The following is a 21,387-nucleotide window of genomic DNA, read 5'->3' as shown; positions in this document are numbered from 1 at the left end:
CAGGGACAGGGCGGCCGTGCCTGCGCTGAGGGGCCGGGGGAGCAGCGGGACGGGCCCGCTGTCATCGCTGCCTCCCGGGGGGCCATCCATCCATTACAGCCCCGCTGGCCGCACAAATCGCTGCAGCCCCGAACGCCCCGTTCTCCGCTGGCTTCAGAACTCCCCAGCAGGGCAGCCGAGCAGGCCCCGCTCTCAGACAGGGCGGCGGGCAGCGGACAGACCTGAGGACAGACCCAGGACAGACCCCGGACAGAGCCGGGCCCAGCCGCCGCAGCCCCGTGTGCCGGGCTCGGCTGAGGGGGAGCTGCTGCAGCCGCCGCCCTCCGGGCCAGGGCCGGGCTGGGGCTGTGGGCTCTGCAGAGCACAGACCCGCTCCCCGGCCGGGCCCCAGCTCATGGAGGAGATCACGAGCAAGAGCAAGGGAAGGTGCCGGCCCTCACAACCCGGCTGGTGGGCGGCAGAGCCGAGAGAAGCTTTTCCTTCCCTGTTGTTGACATCGGGACTAAACCAGCCCGAGTTCCTCGTGCAGCACAAACGAACCATTACCATGTGCAGAAGCTTTTTCTTTAGGCTGCGAAGTGCTTCCCTAGTGTTCCCCAAGGTAAAGTCAATTAAGTGATAACTGCATCTGTGCAGAAAGAATTCAAAATGCTAATACCCCCACCCAGATAAGTCTTCAACCTTGCCTACTTATTTATCTCCAGCTCTTAGAAATTATTGCCATGAATGCTCCAGTGCTTTCCCCCATTATCTTTGCAATCCTGCCTCTTCCTCACAAAAAGGCAAAAAGCACAGCACATAAGCACTGTACCACTTCAACCACGCTGGGGAGGAAAACGATACAGGCAAAGGCGTATCAGCTCATCTACTGCAGAGAAGCTACTGGCAGGTTTTGCTGCTCTCCAAGTTCGTTCATCCAGCCTACAGAGGTAAGAAAATCTGCTATGCCATCAGAGGCTCACATACTCTAGAAATAACAGCAGTTTGCATCATGAATTATCTAACATGATTCACCACTCGGGGAAAAGAAAATATATCGTGTTTGGTGGTGTGCCATTTGGCCACCAGACTCTAAAATTTTAATGTTTGTTATCTTTGCAATGGAGATAATGCAACGCTGGGCTCGGGCATCTGTTCTAAGATGGATTCCTCACCTCAACAGGAGTCGACCAGTGTTATGCAAGGCTCTGGCCACAGGTGCTGAATGTGTCTCCATGCTTTTAAAGTGAAAAAACCCCACGTAGAACCCAAAAAACCCAGTATAGAAAACAAAAGAACTCGATGATGTGCTGACTTACCATCCACACCTATATGAATGCCTTAGTACTTTATTACTTCTGTTTATAAAAAAATAAGAAAATTGCAAAATGGCCATTAAAAACTCCCTCTAACAGAAAACACTGACACCTTTTTCAAACAAGTCTGACAGTTCCATAAGGAGAACACAGCCCTGTGACCCACAGAACCAGGCAGAATACAAGCATTGGGCAGAATACAAGTATGACCAGGAGATTACACAGTAAGATTATTCATTCAACTATTGCTAAAGGTATCTAACAGATTGAAAGGGAAAACCCAACTTGCTTCACATGGTTGATATTAGGTTCTAAAGGCCAAATCAACCAAAAAGGTAGAAGCTAGCTTTGATTTGTGTTTCCTCAAGTAAAGGAGGCTTGATAAAAATTAGAAGAAAATAATAGAAACAGTACATGTATTGCTGCAATTATTTCATCCCAAACCAATCCAAACTGGTTCACAAGATGAGCTTCACCACTTTGTCAGGACAAGAAAAGCACCTTGTAACCAGAGCTGAATGAAGCCTACAATAATTTACTGAGTGATGAACATAATCTCTCAACCCTTTAAAGACAGTCCTTACCCATCATTTTTGCTGATCTCTTCCAACGCTGTGTTCTGCACACACCAGAAAACAGACAGGAACAAACACCAGGAAACTCCAAAGTTTTAACACTGTACTATTTTAAAAGGCTCACACACAGTTTCTATACTGTCCTTGATAAAGCCCCAAAACATTTAACCAGAACTCCCCTACTCCTACACTCCGGACAACACTTGCAGCATAACTTGATTATCCAAAGCTCCCAGGGGACAAATGGAAGCAGAGATACATGGGGAACAGCCAGAGGTCTTCTGAGAATAATGGAAGTGAAAGGAGAGGAAACAAACTCCACAAAGGACTGTTGGCTCAGCTCAGCCCTGAAGTTTCCCTATTCCTGAATGGAGCATTCATTAAGTAAAATAAGCTTCTTTAAGCAAGCATTCCAAACGATTGTAAAAACCATCTGACAAAGTGAAGAATTATTGTTCGTTTTGGTACTTGACTCTCCCCAGAGAGAGGCAGCTGTTGTTCCTACTGTAGTAATTTATTAGCCAGTGGTACCGCTGTACCAACGCTCCTGGTAGGGTCTCAGTGGTTAACAAGCAGCCAAATTCTTTCCAAACTTGTGTTTCCCCAAGTATTATTTGGAAAACACTGCTAGAAAAAGTTCCAAACTGAGCGAGAAACACCAACAGATTTATCACGAGCCTTAACACGGGGCAGAACATCTACACAGAATAAATCTGTTCGGGGAGTTGCAGGTGCTTTACACCGAAAGTACAAGTTTTTACTTATATTATTGCAGCACAAGTTAATGCCAATTAAGTAGGAGAGTCACTTTGGATTTAGCACAGAACCTGGCCCAGGGCACTGGCACACAGAATAGAAATAAATACTAATCGTGCTTGCTCACACTGAGAGGATTAGATAACTACAGACGTAGGAAATTAAAACCACAACAAGATGACCCCACGCTCATGATTCCCCTGTTGGAGCAGATCAGTCAATATGAATAATCGACAATGTAAATTGAAATCCTCAGATAAAAATAATGGTTTTACCGCTTTATTTCTCTTCACTTGCACAGAAATTGAGTTGACTATCTCTGACAATGCCATGGTTTAATATTCTAAACACACTATCTTCTTTAACAATGCCTGGAATAGGAACAAGCTGCTGAGCCAGATCCTCAAGGGGTGAAAATCAACATTGCTACACTGACTTCAGTGGAAGCACATTGATCTTCACCAGCTAAAGCTTTGGGCCCTAGTGGGCAATTAGGTTTCTATTATATGCTAATTTAAATAATGCACCACAGAACATTTGCTGTACAATAAAGCAAGTCTACATTCTTCTGTGGAAAAGGACAAGCATTTGCTGTGGCATGATGAGAGTTATGGATTCTGGTTTCAAAGAGCAGGATGGAGTTTCGGTATAAACTACTCCTCATAATAACATTTTTAAACCTGCAATTACTCATACTATACTACTTTGGGAAGCCTATAATTATTTGGTAGGTTCTTACCAACGTCTAGTCTAGATCATAATTGCTAACACTGCCTCCTTCAAAGGAACTAGTGACTCTGTTAAAATCTGGTTTTTGTTAGGTTCCTACTACACAAAGTGGCTGTGCTCTAATGTTATGATCTGTATTCAGTTGAGGAGGAAAACCAAGCTGATTTATGTCATAATCTTGAGCCTTTGAGCAAGGCCTGAACACAAAAAAAATGAATACAACAATCCCACACGCTTCTTTTGAGGCTTCTGAGGTGGCTGGGTTGGAACAGGGACCGTGGCTGCGGCTGACACAGGCCAGAGTTTTTTTGCCACACAAGTTTACGGCACTGAGGACCATGTGTAACACTCTCTCACTCTCGCAGGCAGGCCTCACACTCCAGCCACAAGACAAACAAGTAGAAAAGCTGGGTTCAGCAACAGTGACACCAAAAAGATTTTCAGGGGTCAGGGGGCAGTTGAAGCTATCATCCTCATGTTAAAAATGTTAACAGCAGTCATTAAAAGATGTTTTGCTCTCTTCTGTAGCATTTTTTTAGGTATGAGATCTCCTTCTTTCAGTCTCCTTTTAAATATCATTGGCACCCTTCTTCCTGCCTTAGTCATCAACAACCAAGTTATTAGCGTGCCAAGGTCCTGCATAAATTTTTGTGGACTTCTGATGTAGTTGGGATGAGGGCATCATTCCACACTTACAGGTTCTCCTACGCTGCAGCCCTTCAAGTGAAGTGAAGGATTGGGTACATACTCTGCTCTGAAAGCTGACAGTTCACCCCAGAACAGCAGTTTGGGAGCCCTCTTAACCCCTTCCTAGAGAGAGGGGTCAGCACTGCAGGGTTCTCCCCATGTGTCTGACTTGCACATGGAAAGTCACGGCAGAAACCTCCTGGAGATGATACTCCACCTAAAGACTAAAAAAACATGCACGCAATTCCAACTGGTCTTTTCCAGGGATCCACTCAAGGCAGAAAGGCAGAGTAATGTGTGCTCACATAGGCCACCAAGGTGAGAATGTGGCACTGAGCTCCTCACTTACAGCACTTTATTCCCTTTACAAACATACCTATCCTGGCAACCATGCTCCTCTCTGGCTGCATTTGTAACTGCTCAGAAATACTTTTCATTTCAAACAGAAAAAGATGATATAGAGTCAAGCATTTTTAATGGTATCAACCACACAAGAAGAACGTGCCATGCAGGGAAGATCTAAAACATCCCCACAGTAAGAACTCCAAAGCCTCCCCTGAGCTCCTCAGCCACCACATCACTGTACTTTGGGTGGGCTCTGCAGACACAGGGAAAACTCCAAATAAAGAAGAAACTAGAACTTATTTTGGTTAAGGTCCTGATGAACTAACTCCACAAGCATTTCAACCAGCACAAACCCCCAGTCACTGAACAGAGGTGGCCTCCCCTCCTCCCCTAGTGCCTGCACAGCTCTCACTGCAAGGGCCCAGTGAGGAGTAACTCGGGTTGAAACTGTTCTTTGGGGGATTAACTTTAACCTGAATTGGTTTCCTGACTTAACTCCCCACGTGACTGCGGAGATGCTGCTGGTGCTCACACAAGGGAGGGGTGCATTTGTTTGGCAATGCCAGCTTAGGGGAGACTAAAATACACAGAGTTCAACTCTCAGGCTGCTGGATTGGTATGAGGAGATCTGGGGTAGCAGGCAGAAGGACAAGGAACACAGGGTTAGTTTTCCAAGAAACAGAATAGTCTGTGAATAAGTCATTGGTTTCTACAGCCAGTATTGCTGTGAAACTTGAAGCAAGTCACTTATTTGATGTGTCAATTCCTCAGCTGTGAAATGAGGACAGCGCTTCCTTACATCACCAAAGTGTCGTAAGTTGAAAATTAATGACTGAGGCACTTGGACATTGGTGCTGAGGGCCGAGTCAGTGTGCAGCTACCAGAGCTGAGTGATTAGTGACAGGGAGGGACTAAAGAATCAACATATTATTTCTGGTGGACTATTTCCTTAGAGGATAAAGCAGAGTAACTGCTACTTACTTGATTGCAAGGAATTGAAAGAGCTCTCTGTAGCTCCCTCGTGGGTGGACACCTAAACAATTAAATAGCCATGACCTAATTTTAGCCAGAAACCTTATGTCACAAGGAATTTACAGGGAGGCGTCTTCTGTATGTGCAAAAGTAATTGACTGTGGAAGGATAGCTGACCAATGTGTTAATGTAGTTGTACAACATTTAGGGACAGACTGTATCCCACTCTCCTTCCTCATATTCCCAATTCCAAAATTTCTGACCATAAAACTGCATGATAAAAATATCATAGGACCAGGACTGAAAGAAATTCTGTGAACATGCTGCTCCCAGCATCGGCATGATGGAATTGGTTCAAGGAAAATTTACATAAAAAGAAGTGTAAGGCTGGTAGGAGAGGTTATAATCCAATCTCACCTTGTGTGTGACAGAGACGATGGGATATCACCAGTGGGTTTTGCATGATGCCTATATACACCAGTGATACAGAAGGCACTTCTTTTGAAGTGCCATTATCATGCACATAGAGCCATCAAGTGATAGAAAACACATCCCAGTTCTAAAAGAAGTTGTTCCAACAGCTTGTTTTCCTCACAGTTACAACCTGTCCCTTCCTTCTAGCCTGAACTTTCCTGCCTTCCTTCAGAAGCATATGGGAAACATTTCTTCCTCTCAGGCTAACTCAGGATTGGTACCACAGGATTGGAAAGCTGGGACTCGAAGTCCCTGTGCTGTGACAAGCACAGCGTGTGAGCCAGGGCAAGTCACAGAACTAGCACAGTTACAGCATGTCCAGCTTCTGTGAGATGTGTCAGGCTCACTGCAAACACCAGGAGCTAAAGGATTAAATAACTTCATGGAGCTGGGCACATGCCTTTCTGTAATTCAATTCTTACCTGCAGAACACCAGGATTAGAGGCTTCCTATCTGTGAGGATCTATTAAATACCATATTGTGCTTGGATACATGAATAGGAACAGAAGCCACGTAAATACTTCAAGCGGTAAATAGTGTTTCAAGTCTTACTGAGCTTATTATGTCTCAAGAGCTCATTATGTCCTCACTAGATTAGAGAGCACATATTCAAAAAACAAACACAAACCTAAGGAAAGCAAGAATCCCCAAAGAAAGCTTTCAAGTTGAAATACCAACCTCAAGATTTTTGCTCCTGCCTTATGATTTTGAGACATCGGGCTGACAATCTAAAAATCCCCAGACAGAGTTAACACTGACATTCTGTTTCCTCAGTCTTCTTGGCCAGGGCATCAGCCCTAAATAATAATTATTATGAAGATGTATCAGTGGGTTAAAAAAAAAAGTGTCGATAGAAAGTGAAAATCCTGAACTATCTGGCTCAGCACTGAAGAGCAATGACATGTCTGCAGCCAGCCTGGCAGTTTGCACTCAAACTGCTGGGAATTTTTGTTGGCTCAGTACAGAGTGGGACTGAGTGCACCCTCAGCAAGTTTGCCAACAACACCAAGCTGTGCTGTGCAGCCCAGCTCTGGGGCCTCCTGTATAAGAGGGACGTGGAGCTGCTGGAGTGAGTCCAGAGGAGGCCCCGGAGATGCTGTGAGGGCTGGAGCCCCTCTGCTCTGGAGCCAGGCTGGGAGAGCTGGGGGGGTTCCCCTGGTGAAGAGAAGGCTCCAGGAAGACCTCAGAGCCCCTTGCAGGGCCTAAAGGGGCTCCAGGAGAGCTGGAGAGGGACCTGGGACAAGGTTAAGGGGGAATGCCTTCAAACTGAAAGAGGGCAGCTTTAGACTATACATCAGGAAGAAATCCTTCCCTGTGAGGGTGGGGAGGCCCTGGCACAGGTTGCCCAGAGAAGCCGAGGCTGCCCCATCCCTGGAAGTGTCCAAGGCCAAGTTGGATGGGGCTTGGAGCAACCTGGGCTAGTGGAAGGTGTCCCTGCCCATGGCAGGGGGGTCAGAAAAACATGATTTTAACATCCCTTCCAACCCAAACGTTCTGTGGTTCTATGAATGCACAAGAATTGTGGACCTTCCAAAGCACATCCTTCTAACCTCATGGGCAGAGAGTTCAGCACCCTGCAAATCGTACCCAAGACTCAAATCTTCAGTGTTGGATCTGTTTTTGTTCAACTCCTTATTTTCTGAGTTTGTGTGGTTAGGCACTGAAACGTGAATCTCTTGATTCCTGGCTACAACACAGGCTTCCTGTGTGGCCCAAGCCACGTCCCTCAAGCTATACTTCAGTCCCCTCCTTGGCAAACAGGTAAAACATCCCTCAGTGATGTTTTATGCATAAATTAACTCATGGAAGCCGGTTTTTCAAAGAGTTCACTAATTAACATTATAGACAACCCTGCAGATAAAGAGATTGTCAGAGCTCTGTCTGGCAGTTCTGGCCCAGGGAAAGAGTGCATTCCAGAAGTGATGATAGAATCTACATACAATTCCAGAAAGCCAAGTTTACTGAATTCCACAAGGTTATTTTTTAGGAATGTGTACTTCTTAGCAACATAGCATAAGGATTTCATACAATGTAGGGCATCTCCTACATTTATTTTTACTTGGAATGAAATGGCACCATCAGTTTTCAGCACAATTTGTATGTCCTATCTTGACAAAATTTCCCTGGAGAAATCTTGAAACACTTAGCAGATCCAGAACAAAGACTTTAATGGTGGAGACCCTGTTTTTCACAAATATACATTTACAAGTTGCTGGAGAATGCAAAGAGAGTTCTACAAAAGGCATGTTGATTATCCTACATTTTCAGATGTAAGCTCAACAGGGTAGATAATGTATTTTTCCTGTGTTTATACAGTGCCTGGTATCTTACTTGTGCTTAGAATAAAGTCCACAGATAACTTCATTTTCTAGGATTCATAAACCAGTATGATATCTAAGTACAAAACTCGGGTATAAAACAAATTAAATAAAACACCAATTTTATCCCAGGATGACCAGAAATAGAATAGCAAGAGGACCAAACATTACTTGTTCTGCCTACACTGACTGAAGAGGGTAAACTGGGAAGAGACTAAACCACAAATTTTAGCTGTTTCTTTGCTTTCCTTCAAGTAGTACAGGATATAACCTGACAGTTCTACAGTCTTCACCATCACATGATTTACTTAACCTAAAATTTGAAAACCTTTTAAGCTCATCTCATTTTAAAATACACATAAATTGAAACAGTCAATATTGAAAGACAAACAAGAGGAAGTTTTTACTAAGTCTGCAATTACATATTCCAAGAGCCACTGAAAAATGGCTCCTGAAAATAGGAGCTGAAATGTGCTTTCAAACAACAGCTGAACTTCTGTCACAAGTTATTGCCGAGCCTACATACCAAATACTTCGAGTTTTCTTTGAAACTTAAGAGCTTACTGATTATAGGAACTAAATAATAATTACTGCCTTTGATTTTAAGACCATAATCCAGGACTGGAAAATGGATTTGTCACTGTTGCTGCACACCAGTGAATTCACTTGCTTCGTTTCCAATGTAACAACACGACCATCTCACTGTAAGGTAAAGATCTGAGCTAACACAGCCAACAAACTGTAATTTTTTAGTTTCTCAGTCAAAACTCAGGTGAACTTCATCTTTGTTTGTCTTTTGTTTGCATACAGGTGGTGTAATTAATCCATGAAAAGCTGTTGCAACATGAATGACACTCAAAATCAGCACGCACAAATATTGTCATTAAGTTTATTTGGAAAAATAAATGGCCTATGATTTCATGACCAGTCAACTAATCAACACCGTGACTTTCCTGAAGCACGTCCTGAACTCCACGTTGTGCCGTGTTCTGTGAGGGAGGAGGGCCCGTCTGCTCCTGCTCCCCCCTGTCCAGAGCGGACAATCCGGAGCTGAACCTCCACCAGGGCTTCCCTCACTCCCTCACACAGTCCTACAGCTGGAACTGGGCCAGCACGAGGCTTCAGTGGGTCCAGCCCGCTCACATCTTAGTGCCATCCAGGGGACTCACCATCTTCACACGGAAAAGAAAGGAAGGCTTTCCAGAGCAAATACAACCATTACAACACTGCACCTTTCAAGTACTGGGAAGGGAGGGAGGGAAGGGAGGGAAGGGAGGGAAGTTTTTATGTGAGGGAAGGGAGAAGTGTCCTTGCTCTAACAAACTAGACACGCCACTGCTAAATTAAACTATTAAACTTTTAGAATATACACTAGTAGGGCAACTAAAGTAGCATTTTAGTGATGATGCAGCTTTGAATCCTCCCAGTGAGGCAGCAATACCAAATTTTTAAACCATTCAGCTGTTTTAGGCTTGTCTCACTAAGCTTAACAATTAGGGAATTTTTGACCAATATACTTTTACATTGCAAGTGGAGGCAGCAGGAAAGAGGCAAGTACCTGCTGGAGGCAGAAACTCTAGTCATAATCCAGACTAACAGGGCAGACAGAGCTCTCAGGTGTGTGGTGCCTGAGTGAGAGGAGTTGGAAAACACTCATATCAACTGCCCTGTGATTTTCAACTTTGCCCTTAAAATTTCCAGTCTTCCCCAAACTGAAGAGAGCAGTTTAACTGAGCCTATGCAAACAGAGGATTACTAGCCCCTTATCTATGCTAGCGATCCTCTGAAATGAGGTGTTACCCAGGAGAGCAGTGGGAAGGTACAGGGCTTGCCACTCCTAGGTGGTACCCGACTTAAATACATTCCCACGGTTTTTCACACTGCCAGAGAGGGGGAAAAAAAAACCCCAGCACCAAACAAGCCAGGCCAGCAGTGGCTCTCTGAGAAAGCTGTGCAGAAGCAGTTGCAGCTCCCACCATCTGGTGCAGTGGGGGAACGACCCTCCCCTTTCCCCAGCCTCCCCCTGGGGCCCAAGAAAGCCGAGGTGGCCCTACAGTTGGGGGGTGCCAGGCTGGCAGGGGGAAGGCTGGCAGCAGCTCTCCCAGAGAGGTAGGAATGATCAAGGAATAAGCAATGACTCACACTATATGATTTATTGCCGGGCAACGTTCCCAAATGTGTTAATAAAGTTGCAGCCAAACAAATGCACATCCCTTAGGTCTTGTCTTTGTTCCAGCATGGCCAAGACAATCGAGTATTATTTTCAAGTAAAACAAGGATAAGATTCTAGACAATATTTCTACCACAATTAATATTTATGTTTCACTGTTCTACTTCACAGCACTGCCAACCCTTGAGTATTCAATAAAAAAAAGGCACAAAACAAGAAAGAAGCGAGCATAAACACAGACACAAAGTCGTAAGATTTTTAACAAATATTTTTGAGTTGTTCTATCTGAGTTTCAGTTTATCTTGGGCACTTTCAGGTGTCAAATACGACAGATAAAAACACTCCATCATCACATTTGACCGAAGCAAGATGCCAATACAAAACCAGTTAATTCAGCTTAATAGTTCATGGCAAAGCTCTTCTTGGAGGTCTTCTGGAAACTAAGAGAAGGAAGGGGAAAGAGGCCAAGGAGTTGTTAGAATTGAAACGTTTAGCTGATCAGCAGTGAAGCTCTGGGGAAGCAGTGATGAAGCACAAAAAGTTGTGACAGGTTTCTGTCAGCAGCCCACTCAGGTTTCACATCCAAGCGGGTGACAAAGGTGTTTCCATCTCTGAGCTTTCACAAGCACTGACAGAGAAACCAGAGTCACACTTTGGCTTCCAGTGGGGCACTGAATCATGAGGGACATGAGACACATTGCACAGGGCAGCTCTGGGAGGGACAGCAGGGATGAAGCCGTCAGAAGGCCAGGGAAGCACAAAGGAATGATGCAGCTGGGAGGATACACTTTGGATCACCCACAGGTAGTTTCTGCATTGAGTCTGGAGAGTCCTTTGTTTCAGAGACTAGATAAGCCATGTCTTAGATGCATACAACCACAATATATTTACAAGCTGTATCCATGATTAAAACCACATGGAATGTTTTTAAATGACAGCTGTGAATCAGCTATATCTCTTTCCAAAAGCCAGAGCTGAACCAAGGCAGAGGGGTGAGCAGAAGAAACACACTATAAAGTGTGTAATTTAAAAATGAAAGCATTTTCCAGCATGAATTATGCTTCTCTTATGGATGAGCAGAAAAAACATGTTATCAAGTAGTTTGTCAAGTAAATGCAATGAATTAATGAAAAATCAACTGATCTACCAGATTTTATTAGATGTAGTGATTTTACAGCCCTCCTACAGCCATCCTTAGGAACTTCCCTACCTCAGCTTCCATTCACTCTTACAGAAAGAGTTAAGCAGTGAATATAAAGGTACAGTTTTTACAGATAATCAAGGTCAACCGTGCTTCTAGCACACATACCTCAAAAATCATCATCTCTATCTCACTCTTTTTTCATTTCTATTTTTGTGCATGTTTTATAACGTACCTAACATTACTACAGTAGTACATGTATACAATTTATTAAAAAAAATACACACATTGGGGTGCACACTCAAATTTATTTATTTTTTAATGATGGGGGTGCACGAGTTTGGAGACCACTGTTCTGAGCAACCTGATACACCAGAAATAACATCTACTGGCTACCTGTGTTAACAAACAGACCAGCACTGGGTTCTCCTCTTGAGGATGCAGTCAGGAGGAAGGACAGATGGATAACTTGTTCACCACTGTCACTACAGCAGAGCTGAGGAACCTCACTTTTGGACGAGGACCTCATACACACAAAACATAATATATAATAAATGCAGATAAAAAGATAGATCTTTAATGGAAGTACAAAACTTTATCTTCTTTTGCATTTTCCTTGCTCCCTACTATTTAGCTCCAAAACTTGTTGGCCAGCTCACTTCACTGTAATTCTGGTTTTGCACACCTCATACGTGATTTAGACGGTGACTGCTGTGTTTTGTAAAATAACTTGTTTAAGAGTAATTCCAGACAGCTTTCTTGCTTCATGCTGGTTCATTTTCATCAACTCAGCTTTACTAGGCAATCTACATGCAAGGCAGAGGTTTCACTGACAGGTTCCTCAACCGTAGCCTGTGGTTGATTTCTCGTTAATCACGCTGGTAACCAGAACAGTTTGCACGAGTTCGGAGAGCTCAGGATACACAACTGAACCCTGCAGATGCTGCAGCAGCTTGGCACAGTAACGTCACATCTCCTGCCTCCAACAGAGCAAATCTGAGAGCAGCAGTTTCTCCTCAAGTAAAACAAAACCAAGAACAATTTTGGTTTCCTGAGCGTGCCAATGTTTGCCTGCTGGTGCCCTGGCGCAGACTGCCACGGGGTGCTGATGAAACCCAAAATGTTTTGGGGTGGGGGGCAGAGGGCACAGCTTTAACAGACCAGATGTGAATTTTGGTGGATTGAAAAAAAAAAAAAAGCCCATTTCAAGAGATGGTTTCTTCCAGTTGTCACAACCCTGTGGTATGCTTGGAACTATTCCAGAAGGCCACTAAAGGAACCAAGATCTCTTGAAGAACTGAGCATGCAGTGCTGGAAAGGCACAGCACAGAGGTGTCCTGGAGGGCCCTGTCTTTCATTCCTTCACAATGATCTCAAACAGTTGGCTACAAAGGGCCTAAAATGCACAGTTGTGTTGTTACCCCTCACGACACTGATAAAGAGATTAAATAAGGCACTGGCAGCTTGTTTTCAAAGGAGGGTGAAAGAAGAACACAAGAAAGTGAATTAGAGATGAAGAACGTTAACATGAAGGAGAAGAAATGAAAGTAATGAAATGAAAGAAATGAGAAACTAGACAGCAAAGGGAAGAGGATCAGGCAATTACACAGCACTTCAGCAGGATGACAGTTCTGCATGCAGCCTATGTGATCCCAGGGCAACAGGGACCCCAAGCAGGAAAATTCTTACATCTACCTAAATGGAAGAGCCAAAACGGAAGGATAAAGATGGAAGTGGCAGAAGTACCATGCTCCAGTCTAAAAATATACACACTGCTGATTTCCCGAGCTGTCTGTGGGGAGCTGCAATCAGCAATGCTTAGGTTTGTTATGCCCTCTCTCAAACTCCTGAAAAGACAAAATCCCATTAATAGAGTGTAAGAAGCAGGTTCACACAAGCTGCATTAAAATCCACTGTGTTTTGATTATATCTAGATTTTAGTTTTGATGACCAGTTAGCACTTTATCATAAGCTTCATACAATATATATACTATAAGAAATTTTAAGTTTTCTTTCTTACATTAAGTTGTTTGAACGTAGCAAACCAATTTTTCAATTGAACACACATCAGAAGAAATTTACCTTGAAAATTTACCAATCTGACAAGAGTTAATGAATTTATGATTAAAAACCAAGGTTGTTTCTTTCTCTGTACAAACTAGCAGGCTCACTGCATAGCCTGATATTATTGCAAAGACCTTAACATGATAAAAGCAAAAAGCATTAAGTGTATTAATGTCTGTTCAAAATGAATTGTCTTTACAGTCTAGCAGTGCATTATCTAGCTTCTGTTCACACTTCTTTGATTAAAACAACAACCACCAACCCAACAAACCAATCACTATTCGTAGCTTAAGAGGCCCAAAGCCTCTTCACAAAACAATTCTGTTGTCACTTTTATATAGGGTTAGTTGATGCTTTCCCCCTCCTTTTTTCAGTGAGCTAAATATAATTAATGACTTCAAAATGGAATTAGTTCAACAGCATTCGGCTGAAAGCATTTATTTATATGAATCCAGTTATAAACCATAACTCAAAGGCACATTGTAAAGAAATTCACTGAAAATTCCAATAGCAGCCTTCTATATAAAAGTGGTATTAGAGCTTAGACATTGGGACAGTCAACATAAATTCTGATTTTAACAGGCTTGGATAAACATATAAATTTTGGCTCAGTGAGTCTGCTTCGGCTGTCAATACTCTGAAATAGATACAAGCTTTAACAAACCTTTAATTCAAAAGCCCATTACTGTACCAACTGAAACAGAAAGACGAGTATCAAAGAGGAGTTCTTCCCCACTTTCATGGTATTACTTCTGTAAGACATCAATTGATCTACAGCCCTTGAAAGAAAACAACTCGCCTCCCTCTCCTGGATAAAAGTCAGTGCAGTTTTTTCATCCATCACAGTGTAACAGCATCAAAATACACCTTTTTTGCATCTCCTTAAAACCAGGAAAAAAACACCCTGCAAACCACAAAGCCATTCCATGACATGTCAATTTACTTCTTCTGACACATTCACTACAGAAAAAAAAAGTTTTCATTAAAAAAAACAGCACCAAAACTAAATGAGAGAAATGAGGAAAAAGAGAAGGAAGAATTTTGACAGATGGAAGTCCTTTGCCAAATGAACATCAGATCATTGGGACAGGATGTGAAAAACAACTGTGACTGCTGAGGAGGCTGAAGAGCACTGGGGGTGCTGTGCCCACTGCTCCGGGGTGGATTCCAGCCCACCCTGCTCCCTGTGACCCTGTCACACAGCCTGGCCCTGCTGCCTTGGGGAAGGGCAGGGCTGAGGGCACCAACACACTCACGGCCCCAGCACAGAACATCTGTCCAGAGCATCCCACTGCATCCTCACCTTCTGCACTGGACAGGATTCCTCTCAACCAGGGCCATTTAGGCAATGTCCTGAGACATAAAACATTGCCAGACTACCTGCTGGTTACTTAGTAACTAATGACATCCACAGCATTTAGCAGAGCCTGATGCATTGTGTAACCAACTTAATTTACCCTCTCTGGCATTAAAATCAGTTACTGTGAATAAACAATGTTTTAAAATACTTAGGTGGATTCTTTAATTCAAAAGAACAATGTAGTTGGAACTCCTCTTGATGGCATTAACAGGCAGGTAAACAATTTTCATTTTCTTTCCCCCAGTGCTGTGGGTATTGTCCCTTTTAGAAAATAGCCCTTGGTTTCTTCTTGTGTCCTAGATGCTCTTTTCTCTGAAAAACACCATAGTATTTACATTCAACTTTCCCTTTTTGATGGAAATGCTTTTAATTCTTCCAGTGATAAATCCCCTTTGATTAGGTTGTTCAATTACCTGTTCTCATCATGAAAAGAATATAATTTTGAGTAGCAGTAATAAGCACAGCTTCACTGAGAGACCTAATTTCATTGCTGGTCCACATGAAAGGAGGGAAGAGTTCTTCCCCAGTGTTATCAGCAAGGTAGTGCAGAGAAGCAGCTCAGCCTCCCTGCACTGGTGACAGGAATCCCTCACGTTTGATGCTCACAGGCAACTCCACCGATGTGAACACAAACACAAACAGGAGCTGCTACAGCAACCCAGGAATTCAACTCCTGCCTTGGGACAGGCTTTGGGACAGCAAAATAATTCTGAGAACAAATGCAAACACCTAAAATACAGTAGGTTTGGAATAATTTCTCCCCTTCTACCAATGTGATTTATGAGCATTCAAACTGCTTGGGACATGATACTGTTCTCAAAAGGAAGAAATGAGTAGGTACTTAAAACTACATGAATCTCAAGAAGACTTTCCACTGACACTGCTTACAATGGGCTTAATTACTTACGGGAAGAAACCATCCCACTGTACATATGCCCGAATATTTGAAAAACAAGTAAAGGGAATAAAAATTAAAATCTTGTTTGCAAAGCACTGGATTAGAAGAAAGCAATCTGGGTTTTGTGTCTTTGGATAAATCTATTAGATAGCTGGATCAAAGTAGTCCTTTGTGAAACAGACACTTGACAGAGATGTTTGGAGACTTGGAATATTTTCCAAAGTGATAACAATTTTGGTATCCAGCTTAAGACAAGTTTGAAAGCATTTTCTGAAAACTGGAATTAATGATAATTAAATTAATTCTTCTCCCACATTACATCTGGTGATTATATTTGAAGTCGTGCTATGTAATTTCAATTATTAAGGTGCTTTTACACTAGAAGCAGATAAGAGTCCTCAGAAACCGTAAAACTTCCATCAATGAAAAAATGCTTGGTTGACAAAAACTGCCTCAAATTCAGAAGTAATGCCTTGGCCAGTGCATTGCAGAGCTTCTCGTGTGACAGACACAGCTCCATGCCAGCTTTGGACATGCTCCTGGCACTTTAACTTTAGGCTCCGAGGAGACAAGCTGGACATGTGTGCGTGTTGCCCATTCAGGAGATCCATTCACATGCAAAGAGATCCCAGCGACTGCTAACACAAAACTCTGCTGACACAAAACTCCAACTCAGCACAGCCACCAGACCGCTGGGGCTGCAGCAGCAGCCCAAGGGAAGAAGTCAAGCCACACAACCCCACATTATTTTTGCTGGCACCTCCCTAAGAAATTTTTCAATTCAATTCAATGAGGGGAAAAAGAAAAAGAAGTATTGAAGGATTTCATTTTGGGATTTTGGTTTTACGAGCTGCTGGCAGCTCTGCCTGAGCAAGCACATACACACACTCCTTGGAATAACAAGCTGTTAACGCGACAGTTTGGGCACTCTGAAGGTGGGAAAGTCTCTAATAGTTTGTTGTTGGGTTTGGAATTTTTTTTTTTAATTCAAAAGTAAAGTCTTGCAGAAGTTCCTTCGATTTAGCATATAAATTGAATTCATTTGATTGGGCTTTCTAAAATGTAAAACTCTTGTCTGTTCCAAACACAGTCTATGCCAAGGAGCAGGTCAGAACTTGACACACTGGAGTGAGGAAAGCTCCACCTTTCCCCAGCACAGCACTGACACGTCTGCAGTTCACTGCTCAGGGTGAGGTACCTGCACAGCCACTGCATTTACGGCAGAGCAGTGCTCACTATTCACAACCCACTATTATGATTTCCCGAGCAAGGGTTGCTGTCAGCACACTGAGCACCCCCAGCTCTCCCAGCACCCCCGTGTGCAGCACTGAGCAGTGCTATTAGAAGGACCCCGGGGTGTTGCAAGATCCAGGTAAAGCCACTTAGTCGGTAAAGCTCTTCAAGTACAGCTCATATCTCCCCATCAGCAGGGCAAGGTAACAGATATAGTAATGGGCCTCCTTAAAAATAGCCACGTTATATTTGTCCAAACGAGAAAACATCAATCTGTTTTCCCTGTAATGTCTTCCTCAAATCACCAAGAACTTAATGTTTCTGTTGTCATTGCTTTTTCTTCCTCCCTGGTCACAGGGACTTGTCAGGGTACACGTCCCATCCCACGATGGAAATCTTTTGCTATTGCAACGGGGCAGAACAAAGAGTTTGATACAAGTTTTGAACTTATTTCTGGAACAGTAATTTGTTCACGTGTTGTCACGTCCACCCTGATCTCTCCATACACAACCTCTTTACAGTAATGTTATGGAAGATCCTGACTTTTCCAAGGAGATAATTACAGGCTGCTTGCTGACAATTACTTCCAGTCTCAAAGCAAACAAGACAAACAATGGCACAAATCAGTGATCCATGTCATATCTCAGGCAACAACTTATTATCAAAATGAATGTATTTAATGCACAGCATTAACAAAAGGAACATTCTAACAATGCTTTATCAGACACTGTTTTAAAAATATAAGAATATAGTCTAGGGAACTATCAGAATGTCAACTTGAAGGCAGTAGGAAATACTGGGACCAGTCATGTTTGTGGCTGTTTTATTGGTAAAAGAAGTGCTGAGCACGAGCACCAGCCTTCACAGATCCTCTGTCCTGGCCTCCTGGAGAGTTTTCTGTCCTTCCACCAAATGCAAATGCTTGTCTCTCCTGAGGTGCCCAAATTGTTATTTTCAAGCCTTGATGTCTTAACACAATTCCCAGCAGTTCTTCTTAGCCTTTTACATTCTGACTTCTGTTTACTGATGCACTACTTCTCCAAGTGTAGTAGCACATCAATTAATTATACAGTAGTCTGCCTAATCAGGTTTCCCCAGGGTTTTTAACAGAAACCCTTTGTATTTCTTAATGATTCCACAAGATTGTAACTATTTTTAGTTCTGCAGTAAAAGAAATGAGTCTGCTGACAATACTATCTCCAAAAAAGATGGAACTGCTATTAAAACCGTTGATCCAAGCACACTTGAACTTTGGAGAATTCAGCTTTTGTCTGGATCTTACCATTAACATTTTTGTATACCACATAAGCAGTCAGCACTCACAGAAATACAAATGAAGAAAAAAGACTGGAACTGAAGAATAGATGTGACCTACTTTACATTTCAATATTAAAACAGATACATTCAAATTAATAGCAAAGTCTCCACTGCCTCCAACACAGTGCTACCACCAATTGGTCAAGGCAGGCCAAAAATTTTCTGTGATCAACTTCACGTGTCCTGTCTTGTTCTGAAAGAAGACATGTGGTCTACATACCCAAGATTACTTGTCCTTAGTTCTAAGGCAGACATCCACAAACTTCCGCTCTGATTTAAGGGGGAATTCAAGAATAAGAAAAAATAACAAAAACTCACCAAACAACAAAATCACAACAAACTACTAAAAGCACAAATCAGCAAAAATACATCCAGCTTTCACATTACAAAAGCTCAGAAAAGCAGCAAAAAAAACAGGTGAAGGTGGAGGACTTTTCCTCTGCTAGACCCGGTCAGATTTTTGACTAAATTTTATTAAGAGAGGTCATAATTAAAAATATGAAATAGACAGCTGCCTTACTATAAAAGAGTTATTGTCCTAGGATCATAGAGGAGTTGATGTTGGAAGGTACCTCTGGACACTGCTGGATGCAGCAATGCTCAAGGCAGGGTCAAATAAAGCTCAGGCTTGTGTCCAGTTGAGGTTTGAGTATCTCCAGGAATGGAGAGTCCACAACCTCACTGGGCAACTTGATACAGACCTTGACCACAGGCATAACAAGTCAGGAAGCAGATCTCTGGCTTTCACTGATGTCCTTTATGCCCCCTGCCCACCCTCGCCCCAGCGATGGCACTGCTGCTCCCACACTGCCCCCCCGTGCCTGCACCCCGGGGCACAGCACAGCAGCACTGCTGTCCCACACTGCCCCCCGTGCCCCCTGTGCCCACCCCAAGGCCCAGCACAGCAGCACTGCTGACAGCACCTACAGTCGACCCCAGGCAGAGCAAGGCTGGACTCTGAGACACTGCTTTTAACTCCTGGTCATACCTATTCCCCAAATCAGAAATGAAGATGTGCCAGAGATCATTTCCACATTAGGAAAGCAGCTCTTTATAGCGTTCCACGGGGACCTGTCTGCAAGGATGAACTGTATCTCTATACAGTTCCTTTTGTCCTGTATTTGTTCTTTGATGTACAAATATGCCACAGACTAAGCGGTGATCTCTTTGATGTTGAACTTTTATACTTTATTGCAACTAGCACACTTACAAGAGGAGCTGCCAGTCATTTTCCCTTCTAAACATTCAAATTTCATGAGGCATTTGCTTTATGAGTCAGATTTCTTAGTAACTTGTTTTCAGAATTTCCACAAGAAGTGTGCTACTCTTCTGGAATGATAACTTGATTAAAAACCAAGATCTGATCAGGTTTTTCAAGTATTACAAATTAATACAAGCATTGGCTAATATATCTGAATACATTTAACATAAAGTATAATTACCTAGTCAAGTCTGTATTTCCTCACTCTCTTTCAGGTACTTTGGGACTCCAGCAGTGACCAGGAGGAGTTGCATTGGGAACACTGTAATGCCAAGGCATGTGTGCAGTGGGACCTCTCTGGTTTCTCTGCCAGCCTCCAACACTACAGTTCAGGGACTTCAGAGCCAAAGGCAGCCTCTGCAGTACAGTTTTCCATACTGCAATGTGTATACATAAAATTCCAGGCAGTACCAAGGCAGATTAAATTACAAAGTTAGTTACTTCTGTGACAAAACAGTAATCAACACTGGCACAAATAACATGTTAGAAAGTGCAAGTTTACCACCAGTAAATGCTACAGCTTTCAGCGGGAGACATAAAAAAGCATTTCCATTCTGAAGCACTTCTGTGAGGGCTTTTAAATCAATCCTAGGAGCTGAAATTCTCTGGAGTGAGATTTTGCCATTCACAAGGCCTCTGCTTTAGAGTGACCTTTATGTTTGGCTATTTTTCCCTTCTGTAAGTATAAACACTGTAGCTGAGAGGGAAAACATCAGAGGAAAATTAGAATATTTTGGAACAGTGACAGCAAAGAGGGAACATTTCCCCATGCTAAGCTCTAGGTTTCCACAACAACATCAGTACTGCTCCTGATGCCCCTCTCCAAGCCAACTAGTTTAAAGGTGTATGATCAGGGTACTGGCCAGAGAAATGCACTACTCTGAATACTTAAATTTCAACTTATAATTTTAAAGGGAGAAAATCATACAATACTTTTTAGATGGTTTTACTAAGTGAGAAAAAAAAAAAATTAAAATGAAACAGATCTGTTACAGACACCGATTCCTCCTTTTCAAGAACAGCAGCTCAGCAAGGGAAATGTGTGTTAAGAGCTAGCAAGGTGTATATGAAGGAGGGAGCACTCAGCTCTAGCAATGCCAGGCAGTCAGGTGCTGCACTCAACCTTTCTGGCTGAGAAATGCAAAGTTAGCCCCAGAAACACCAGCAGATTTTTAAGAAATCTGGATAAATTGAGCTAGCAATACTGGAAACGTCACATTTTCAGGGACTTTTCAGGTCAAGGCTAAAGTTAGTTCTCAGCTCTCACCCAGATTCTATCACATGCAGTAAAATAACCCACCAAGAAAAACCCAGGGGTGAAGCACTGCTGGTGTTACTGAGAGGCTGCACACAGTGCCCCTCAGAGCATCCCGGGCAGGAGGCAGGAGGGAGAATTTTGCTCCTCCTTGAAAAGAACAATAGGAAAATCAATTCCTTGATTTAGCTCCCTGTGCTGGCCCCGCTCCAGCCCCTGAGGCCTGAGTGCCAGCCCAGAGGCACGGCCTGGCCCTGCTGCTGCTGCCACAGGTGCTGCCAAGCACTGCTATCGCCGAGGAGCATCTGGGCAGGGAGGGAGGAACGCTCTGGGCCTGCTTCCCTCAGCCATTTAGGAGGCGCCTATGGATATGAGGCTTCTCAAATGAAACATCTCTCTGGCTCTTTAATTAACATGTCTGGCTTTTTTATTATCTGTTGATACAAGAATCACTCCAGCAGTTACAAACAGCTCTATGTAGCCATATTTTAAGCAAATACTTCTTTTTCTTCAGCACACCCACAGTACAAGAAAAGC

At 43.1% G+C, this 21,387-nt stretch overlaps 1 protein-coding gene and 1 long non-coding RNA gene across 4 annotated transcripts in view; one reads left to right on the top strand and one right to left on the bottom strand.

The window, feature by feature from the left end:
• The window catches only part of RORA (RAR related orphan receptor A), a 244,095-nt gene that overhangs the window by 43,237 nt on the left and 179,471 nt on the right, over positions 1-21,387 (bottom strand). The gene's annotated exons all lie outside the window — the stretch shown is intronic.
• Positions 8,676-9,072, top strand: LOC113954033. The gene is made up of 2 exons (XR_003530091.1): positions 8,676-8,855; positions 8,962-9,072. It is a non-coding gene; the product is annotated as an uncharacterized LOC113954033 (long non-coding RNA).

The sequence above is a fragment of the Corapipo altera genome, unplaced genomic scaffold (genome assembly GCF_003945725.1).
Source record: "Corapipo altera isolate COAL_440 unplaced genomic scaffold, ASM394572v1 308, whole genome shotgun sequence".
In the NCBI taxonomy this organism is placed as follows: domain Eukaryota; kingdom Metazoa; phylum Chordata; class Aves; order Passeriformes; family Pipridae; genus Corapipo; species Corapipo altera.
The sequence above is the reverse complement of the archived record's forward strand: the minus strand, read 5'-3'. Positions and strand labels throughout refer to the sequence as shown.